This window comes from Piliocolobus tephrosceles, unplaced genomic scaffold (assembly GCF_002776525.5).
Source record: "Piliocolobus tephrosceles isolate RC106 unplaced genomic scaffold, ASM277652v3 unscaffolded_423, whole genome shotgun sequence".
Lineage (NCBI taxonomy): Eukaryota > Metazoa > Chordata > Mammalia > Primates > Cercopithecidae > Piliocolobus > Piliocolobus tephrosceles.
In genome coordinates, this window is record NW_022326865.1 from 9,418 (window position 1) to 20,082 (window position 10,665).

Below are 10,665 nucleotides of genomic sequence, written 5' to 3' on the forward strand. Positions count from 1 at the left end.
GATGGGCAAGTAAGATGGTAAAATGTCTCTGAAAAACTTACCACACCTGCTCTACTGAAATATTCACATACCCAACACCCAGAAATTCCATCTTGTCATTTATTTCCACAAGAAAAAACAAGAGACCTGTATTAAAATATCCATTCCTATAAAAAATAATCACAGTAGGTTTCCTGAAGTTTTTTATTAGTAACTCTTATTTGCAGCAGTACAATCTGTGTGTGTGTATGTGTGTGTGTGTGTGTGTGTGTGTGTGTGTGTGTGTATATATATATATTAGAGTTTCGCTCTTGTTTCCCAGGCTGGGGTGCAATGGTGCGATCTCGGCTCACTGCCACCTCCACCTCCTGGTTTCAAGCGATTGTCCTGCCTCTGCCTCCAGAGTAGCTGGGATTACAGGCATGTGTCACCACCCTAGGCTAATTTTGTATTTTTAGTAGAGATGGGGTTTCACCATGTTGGTCAGGCTGGTCTTGAACTCCTGACCTCAGGTAATCCACCTGTCTCAGCCTCCCAAAGTGCTGGAATGACAGGTGTGAGTCACTGTGCCCGGCTTATTTTGTATTTTTTAATCTACCACACTCTAAGCACAAATATTATATTTTAATTTGTACATTCAGTGCCTAGAACAAAACCAGCATTTTGTAGATTCCAAAGAATTATTTGTTGTATAAATGATGAATAACTTAAATAAGTATTATTTATAACATCTATATACAAACAACATATTACCTCAAAATACAGTGATAACATTTGTTGTGTATAAAATGGTTTGTCTCAGTTAAAAATATTTTTTGCATGAGTTATTGTCATATGTAGATACTCACATTGTTTTATCTATGCAAAAATGTTTGTAGCTACTATGCACATTATTGATACTTAAGCCTTTTGGTATTGCTGCCATAGCAAATACTGTGCCTCTTAAGAATATGAACCTATTTTACTTCATTTTTTAGCAGATTTCTTAATGAAATATATACTATACTATTTTGTTTAACACATAAGCAGACACCCTGTCAGAAGTGAAGAGCCATCCACTCCACCATTACCACCCATCCGTCTGCTAGTGTGGCTGCTGAAGATGTTCCCTATGGCAGAGGACTTTGTGTTCAACCTAAGCACTTTATATCCTTTACTTTCAACTGGGTATGAGATAAAATAATTCAGCAGCAATAAAAGTCACACTTCTTAAAGTTGCAGTCTTGCCAATGCACCACAGTGTAGCAGTCTCTCTTGTGAGATATCACCTGGAGTTCTGGATAAGTGAGAATTATCCAAAATTCTTATGATAAATACAGATAAATTGGCACAACTCAAGATTTAAGAAATAAAAATTTCCAAGAGAAGAAACCCAGGAATATGTATTGGAAATATCTCCCTCAGGTGATTCTGATGTGATATGTGGTCTGAGTTAAAAATCCAAGGAAAATTACCTTCCCGGACCTCCAGTTGGCCCTTATGACCAGATGTCCCTCTTCCCCTTTCTCATTGTGCTCACTCTCCTTCTGTGCCTTTGTTCTATTCTCCCTCCAATTCTCATCCAGATGCCAAGCCTTCTTCCATCAATTGTCCTAAAACTCAAATTGTCAGTTGCATCTAAACTTCCCTCTGTCCCATGGATAAGTTATGCAGGCAAATGTAGAATTTAAGCTTGGACCAAGCTGAATCAAGAGCTGCAATTAAAGATTTCCCTAAGCCCAGAGGGGACCAGCAAATACTTGTAGAAGATTTTGGATTTCCTCTGAGTGCACAAGGCTCTGGGTAACCTAATGCTATAAACCAAATGTTATTGTCCCCATCAAGTTCAAGTGTTGAAATCTAATTCCCCATGTGATGATATTTGGAGGTAGGGCCTTGGGGGATGATTAGATCACGAAGGCAGGGACCACAGGAGTGGGATTAGTAGCCCCTATCAAAGACACCATAGAGAACTCCCTCATCCCTTCTGTCATGTGAGGACATGGTAGAAACATGGCTGTCTATGAACCAGAAGCAAGCCCACACCAGACTGGAATCTGCTGACCACTTCATCTTCAGAACTGAGAGAAATAAATTTGTTTATAAGCTTCCTCATCTATGGCATTCTGTTTTAATGCCAGATTTGTTAAAAACACCAACATATCAACTTGTACACCAAATTCTGGAAACGGATGCTAAAGCTATGGTGGCAAAAGGTGATTGATCTGCCTGAGAAATGGACTTACTTGATCCCTCTTTCCAAACAGCTGGAGGGAGAGTCAACACAAGCAAAAGTAAGTCAAAGTCTTCTAAAAGCCATATCTGAAGGGTTTTCAATATCACTTGATCAGATGGTAATTTAATCACACAAAACCACAACAAAACCCACAAATAGCAGAGGTTTTCAACATCGCCTCAAAAACACCATCTACAGTATTAGGGAGTGAAAGAAGTCATGGAAGTTTCAAAAAGTCAAACTTTATTTCAATGTTATTGTAGAAACTTGAAATTCATAGTTGCGCTGTGGATAAATCCTTGGGCAGGTGGAGGCATGGAGATTCTGGGGTGTAGCTGCTGAGTTGGAAAGCTTCCTTTGGAGAGGCTCCCTGGCCTCCTCACCCCCTGTCCTCCTGTCAAGAAGAGCCCATCCTGGGCAGCACATTATAGGCAAACGACCCAGATGCCCAGCTGAGGGCAAACCTCCATGCCTAGAGGAGGAGGCCGCCTCTGGGAGCAGGAGGACCTGCTGGCACCATTGCTTACAGGCGCCTTTTCCTGCTCTCCTGCAGGCAGGCAAACACTCCCAGCAGCAGTAGCAGCAGGCTCTTCAGCAGCTGGGCTGCTGCTCTGCTGAATGAGAGAAGTCCCTCTCCAGTGAGGCAGAAGAGCCCAGATTGCACATCCTGGTCTCTGCCTCCATGGTTTCCACTGAGCCCTGGACTGGGAGCAGTGAGGGAGCTGCTGGCTGGAGCTGTGCTGGTCACCCCGTCTCTGACACCTCTAGCTCCTGCCACACTTTCAGCTCAAGAGCTGAGGCTGGTGGATCTACAGCAGGTGCCACGAAGTCAGGCAGCTCTTCACTGGGCTGGTCCTGGGCAGTCCCACGGCAGGGGCAGGAGGGCTCTGGAGCTGAATCTAGCTCCAGCACTCTCCCTGGAGGGGCCCTTCCCCTGGTGCTGGTGCTGGCTCAACAGCTGGCACTGGAAATAGCTATATTTCTGCACCTGAAGCAGGAGCTGAAAAAGGAGAAAAGTCACCAATATCACTCACTTTCCACTGGAATTTCTAAACATGAAAACAACCTCACTAAATTTAAAGGAATTTCAGCCTGAAAACAACACCCTGGAAAGTCTTCCAGACTGCAGGTGACTTCACCATGTGCCTGTGTCTCAATGAGCTCCAGAGGCTCCAGCTGGACAAGGACAATGTGCAGATGTGGCACTGGTGGGATCACTGGTGAGGCCTGGCCTGATAGCTCCATCTGGGGCCTTGGTGTCCATCTGGGACCTGCTGTCTACCTGGTGACTCCTGTACTGTGGTAGGTACCTGGAGGGGCCTTCTGCCACATGGCCAGAGGCATCTGGGGTGAGGGATGAGCCTACATGGGTATCGTCGGAAAAGAAAGGCTCTCACTCCCGCCATTCCTGAAGCAGCAGCCTCGAGATGTGGGGATGCAGCACAAGGACATCTTGTTTTCTTGAGCGTCTCCCACCAAGTTAGCTGGCTACAGGGCTGATCCTAGGATGTGGGTGCCTGGTTACCCGAATTCTTCTTCTTCTTCTTCTTCTTTTTTTTTTTTTTTTTTATATAGAGTCTCATTCTGTTGCCCAGGCTGGAGTGCAGTGGCATGATCTTGACTCACTGCAACCTCCGCCTCCTGGGTTCAATTAATTCTCCTGCCTCAGTATCCTGAGTAGCTGGGATTACAAGCACGAAGCGTGTACCACCACACCCGGCTAGTTATTTTTTTATTTTTTTTATTTTCAGTAGAGATGGGGTTTTACCATGTTGGTCAGGCTGGTCTCGAACTCCTGACCTCAAGATCTGCCCACCTCGGCCTCCCAAAGTGCTGGGATTACAGGTGTGAGCCACCCCGTGCCTGGCCTGGTTACAAGAATTCTAAGTGCCTTCAGGGTCTCTCACCATGGAAGTGAGGTTGCTTCTTGAAGGTTCCATCCCCTTCCAGAAAACCTACTCAGCCTCCTCCTTCCAGAAGACCTACTCAGGATCCCAGTGGGCTGCTGACTGCTCACCCTCCCCACAGGTCAACTCCTTACCTGTACACAGTTATGTTTCCCCAGGGCCTCTTTGACACCTGTGCCTGATGTTCACCAGGGGCCTAGGAATCCACTTGGTGCCTGGGATCCTACACGGGCCTAATATTACCCTGCAGACTGGGTAGCCACCTAGGGACCAGATATCAACCTGGGGGCTGTAGTTGACCTGCGGGCTGATGTCCACCTGGGGACTGGGTATTTACCTGGGGCCTAATGTGCACCTGGGGCCGAATGTTCCCCTCATGGTGAATTCCACCTCGGGTCTGTATGTTCACCTGGGGCCTGATGTCTGCCTTAGATCTGTGTCCCACTGGGGCCTTATGTTCACCAGGGACTTGTATCTAGCTGTGGCCTGATGACCTACTGCATCCTGTTGTCCACTGAAGGCCTGGTGTCTTCCTGGGGCCTGGTGATCACCTGGGAGCTGGATACCAACCTGGAACCTGGGTGTCCACTTGAGGCCTGATATGTGCCTGGGGCCTGATTGTCCACCTGGGGACTGGGTGTCCACTTTGGGTCTGATGTCCACTTGAAGTTAGGTATCTCCCTAAGGCATGGTGTCTACCTGTGGCCTGATGTCCATATGAGTCTGGGGTTCAGCTGAGGCCTGCTGTACATCTGGAAACTTGGTGTCCATCTGAGTCCTGATGTCTACCTGGTGACTGCCAGCCTATTGAGGCCTGATGTCCACCTGGGAATGGTCTATCCATGGAAACGATTATGTCCACCTGGGAGTGGATGTCTACCAGGGGCTAGAAGTCCACCTGTGACCCCGTATCCACCTAGGCCCTGATGTCCACCTGGGACACAGTGTTCACCTGAGACCCGGGTGTTTACATAGGACCTGATGTTCAGCTGGTGCCTAGATGCCCACCTGGGGCATTGTGTTAACCTGGGGACTGGTATCTAGCTGGGTCCTAATGACCACACAGGTTAAATTATTCACCTAGAGTTTGGTGTTCACTTAGGGCTTGAGTGTCAGCCTTGGACCTAGTGTCCACCTGGGACTTGGGTATCAAACTAGGGGTTGGTGTCCAGTTGAGACACCATGTGCACCTGGGGTCTGAGTTCACATGAGCCAAATGACCAATGGGGGCCTGAATGTCAACCTGGTGTCTGAAATTCACTGGGAGCCTGGGTATCCACCTGGGGCCTGATGTTCATCTGGGACTAGGTGTCAATATGTGGCCTGATATAAACTTCTAGTTCAGTGTCCACCTTGGGCCTGATGTCCACTGGGGGACTGATGTTCATCTTTGACCTGATATCCACCTGGAAACCGTGTATTCACTCATGGCCTGATGGTCACCTGGAGTTGAATGTCCAACTGTGGTCAGATGTGCACCTGGAACCTGGGCATCCACCTATGGCCTGATGTTCAGCTGGAGCCTGGAGTTCACCTGGGGCATGAGGTCTACCTGAAGCTTGATGTTCATCTGGGTACAGGATGTTCGCTTGTGGCCTGATATCCACCTGGGGCCCAAGGACACTTCTCAGGCCTGATGTCCACAAGTTGGACTGGTATTCATCTGGTGCCTTGGTATTAATCTGTGGCCTAATGTACTCCTGGGTTCTAGTGTCTTCTTGGGACCTGATGTCTACCAGGATCCTGGTATCCACCTGGGCCAGGTATCCACCTAGGGCCTGATATTCACCTGAGGACTGGGAATCCACTTGATAACTGGTGCCCATCTGGGTCCTGATGTTAACCTTGGGACTGGGGAACCACCTGAAGCTTGATGTCCACTTAGGGCATAAGTGTCTATCTGGGGTCTTATGTTCACACGGGGCCTGATGTCAACTTTGAGCCTAAGTATTCACCAGGGGACTAGTGTCCAGCTTTTCACTTGGGGCCTGGTGTCAAGTTGAAGCAAGGTTGTTAACCTAGGACCTGATGTCCAGTCCAGTGTCCACCTTGGGCCTGTTTCCTACCTGGGGCCTGTGTGTCCACATAGACCCTGGTGTCATTTTGGGGCCTAGGTATTTACCTGGGGCCTGGATATTCATTGGTGCATCATGTCTACCGGGGACTTTGTGTCAATCTGAGCTCTGATATCCACCTAGGGATTGGGTATCTACCTAAGGCCTGGTGTTTACATGGGGCCTGTAACACCAGATTCCAGATGAACTCAGATGTACACCTGAGGCCTGATGTACACCTGAGTTCTGTGTGTTCACGTAGGGCCTGCTGTCATCTTGGGACCTAAGTATTTACCTAGTACCTGGGTATCTACCTCGGGCCTGACTTCCAACTAGTTCTTGTGTCAACATGGGGCCTGATGTCCACTTTGGGCCTAGGTAACCTCCTGATGACTAATGTCCACATGGTTCCTGAGGACAACCTGAGACCTGGTATTGATTTAGAGCCTAGTATCCACCTGGGGTCCAGGTGTCCACCTGAGACCTGATGTTCACCTGGAGTGTAGGAATTCACCTGGGGCCTGGTGTCCACCTTGAGTGTGTGTATCCAACTGAGTGCTGGCATTCACCTGGAGTCCAGTGCATATCTGGAGCTTGATGTACACATGGGGCCTAGGCATCCACCTAGGATCTGATGTTCAGATAAGGCTGGAGTTCTCCTGGCCTGGTGTCCACATGGAGCCTATGTGTACACCTGGATCCTGATGTCCAACATGGATGGGCCCAAGGTATACCTGGGCCCCAGTAGCCATCAGATACTAGGAAAATCTCAAACCCCAAGTGCACATAAAGCTCCAAGTGGCCACCTAGGCCATAGGGTGATATGCAGGGTCCAGGTGGACACTGAGTACAAGATGAACACCAGGCCCCAGGTGAACACCAAGCCTCAGGTGTCTATCTAGTCCTCAAGTGGACACCAGGCACTATATTGACACACAGGTACCAGGTGGATATCAGGCCCCAGGTGAGCACCAGGCCCCAGGTAGTTGGGTTACATATACCATTGGTGGCCATCAGGTCCCAGGTCTATATCCACTCCGCAGCTGAACATCAGGATCCAGGTGGATACCCATGTCAGAAGTGAACACCAGGTTCCAAATGAACATCGAGCTCCAAATGAACACACAGGCCCCACTTCAATACCAGCCTCAGGTAGATATCAGGAACCAGGTGGACTCCAGGCCTAATGTGCATGCCTAGTCTCTTGGAATACATCATGTTCAAGGTGGACACCCAGATTCCAGGTAGGCATCTGATGCCAGGTGGACATCTGGCTACAGGTGGGCATCAGGCCCCAGGTGGATACCCAGTCTGCAGGTGTAAATCAGGCCCCAGTATTTTATCAGGCCCCAGTTAAACACTTGACTAAAGGTGTGCATCAAGACCCAGCTTGATGCTCAGGCTTCAGGGGCACACTGGGTCCAAAGTGTAAACCCATGCCCAGGTGGACATCAGGCCCAAGGTGTACACCAAACCCCAAGTGGACATCAGGTTCCAGGTTGACACCAGTCTCTAGGTAGATCCTTAAGCCCCAATTGGTCATCAGGCCCAAGGTGGATACCTTGACCCCAGGGGGTTAGCAGGTCGCAGGCAGGCCCCAGGTGGACACTAGGCCCTAGGGTAACACAAGGTCTGGGAGGATTTCAGCCCCCATGTGGACTTTAGTCTTAAGGAGCTTACCTAGGCCCTAAGTGGACATCAGGCCCCCGGTTGACACCATGAACCAGGTAGAAGTCAGGCTCTAAGTAGAAACCCAGGCCCTAGGTAAATACTTCAGTCCCAACCCAACATCAGGCCCTATGTGGACACCCAGACTCCAGGCAGACATCAGGCCCCAGGTGAACACTCAACTCAAGGTGGTCATCAGGCCCCAGGTTGACACATAGGCCTCAGGTAGACAATAGGCATAGGTGAACTTCAGGCTCCAGATGAGCATCTGGCTCCAGGAAGAAATCTGTGCCCCAATTAAACACCAAGTCTTAGGTAGACATCAGGCCTCAAATGGATACCAAGGCCCCAGATGGATATAAGGCCTCAGAGAAACACCAGATCCCAGGTAGACATTAGACACCAGGTGGACACTCAGGCCACAAGGGAACATCTGTCCCCAGGTGGACATTCATCCCAAGGTGGACATCAGGCCACAGATGTACACCTAGACCCCAGGAGAACTACAGGCCCCTGGAGGACACTCAGGCACCAGGACAGCCAGTCCCTAGATAACGACAAGGCCCCAAGTGGACATGATGTTCCAGATGGATATGAGGCCCCAAGTGGATACTAGGCGCAAGTGTACATCAGGCCTCAAGTGGACCCAGGTCTCAGGAGCACACCAGGTCCCAGGGGAACATCAGGCCCTAGGTAAGCATGCAGTCCCAGGTGGACAGCAGGTGCCAGGGGGACATCAGGACCCAGTTGGTCTAGAAGCCACAGCTGAACATCAGTTCCACATGAACACCAGTCCTCAGGTGTGCACCTAGTCCTCGCATGTGCATCAGGTATGAGGGTGACACACAGGCACGTGTCACACAGGATGTGTCACACAGAGTGTCACACAGGATGACACTCCAGGTGGATACAGGGCCCCAGGGGTACACCAGCTGAACTCTGGACCTCAGTTGAACATCAGATCCCAGGTGGTCACCCAGGCCCTAGTTGAACACCAGGTAGTAGGTGGATACCAGGTCCTAGGTGGGTGTCTGTGCTCCTGGTGAACCTCAGGCCCCAGTGGGCACTCAGGCCCTTTATAGACATCTGGCTCCATGTGCACTCCCAGGGTCCAGGTATACATGAGGCCCCAGAGAAACACCAGTCCTTAGTCACCTAAGACTGAATTCCCCTAGGGCTGTAGACTGAGTATGCAGCTGGGGCCTAGGAATCTACCTGGGGCCAGATGTCCATCTAGGGCCTGATGTCTACTCAGGTTCAGATGTCCACCTAGGGCGGGGTGTTTTTCTGGGACCCAGAGTCCACCTGAAATCTAGGTATCAACGTGGGGCCTATGTGTCCACTTGGAGCCTGATGTGCAACTGAAGCCTGAGTTTTCACGTAGGATCTGATGAGCACCTGGGGCCCAGGTTTCCATCTGAAACATCAGGCTCTAGATATACATCTGGGCCCCAGGTATGCACTGGACACCAGAAGAACTCCAGACCCTATCTTAACATGGGGTCCTAGGTGGATGCCTAGGCCTCATTTCTACATTAGGCCCCAGGTAGACATGACTCCAGGTGGGCATCAGTCACGTTTTTGTGGAATCTGCAATAGGATATTTGGGAGTGTATTGAAGCCTATTGTCACAAATGAAATATCCTCAGACAAAAAAAAGGTCTTTCTGAGAAACTTCTTTGTGATGTGTGAATTCATCTCACATATTTACACCTTTCTTTTCATTGGGCAGTTTGCTTACACTGTTTTCTTGGAATCTGCAAAGGGATATTCACGAGTGCATTGAGGCCTATGGTGAAAAAGGAAATAACCTCAGACAAAAACTAGAAAGAAGATTTCTGAAAAACTACTTTGTGATTTGTGAATTCATCTCAGAGAGTTATATGATTGTTTTCATGGAGCAGTTTGGTAGCACTGTTTTTGGGGAATCTGAGAAGGGATATTTTGGATCACATTGAAGCCTATTCTGACAAAGGTAATATCCTTAGATATAAACTAGAAAGAATCTATGTGAGAAACTGCTTTGTGACGTACGAATTCATCTCATATAGTTACACCTTTCGTTTCATGGAGCCCTTTGCTAACACTGTTTTGGGAATCTGAAAAGGGATATTTGGGAGTGATTTGAGACCTATAGTGAAAAAGGAAATATCCTCAGATTAAAACTAGAAAGAAGCTTTCAGAGAAACTGCTTTGTGATGTGTGAATTCATCTCACAGAAGTACACTGTTCTTTTCATTGAGCAGTTGCTAACACTGTTTTCTTGTAGTCTGCAATGAGATATTTGGAACACATTCAAGTTTAGCGTGACAAAGAAAATATCCTCAGACAAAAACTAGAAAGAAGCATTCTGAAAAAAGCATTGTGATTCATAAATTCATCTCACAGAGTTACATGATTCTTTTTTTTTTTTTTTTCACGTGGAGTCTCGTTCTGTCTTCCGGACTGGAGTGCAGTGGCCGGATCTCAGCTCACTGGGTTTATGCCATTCTCCTGCATCAGCCTCCCGAGTAGCTGGGACTACAGGTGCATGCCAGCTTGCCCAGCTATTTTTTTCTGTATTTTTTAGTAGAAACAGGGTTTCATCATGCTAGCCAGGATGGTCTTTATCTCCTAAACTCGTGATTTGCACATCTCAGCCTCCCAAGTGCTGGGATTACAGACTTAAGCCACCACGCCCAGCCAGTTACCTGATTCTTTACACAGAGCAGTTTGGTAGCACTGTTTTTATGGAATCTGCAAGGGGATATTCGGGAACTCCTAGAGGCCTAAGGTGTAAAAGAAAGTAACTTCAGATAAAAACTGGAGAGAAGTTTTCGAGAAATGGTTTTTGATGTGTGTA

The 10,665-nt window shown here is 48.4% G+C and overlaps 1 pseudogene; it reads right to left on the reverse strand.

Moving 5' to 3' along the window:
• Window positions 1-2,619: 2,619 nt before the first annotated feature.
• Window positions 2,620-5,927, reverse strand: LOC111534894 (annotated as a pseudogene).
• Between the last annotated feature and the right edge of the window lie 4,738 nt (window positions 5,928-10,665).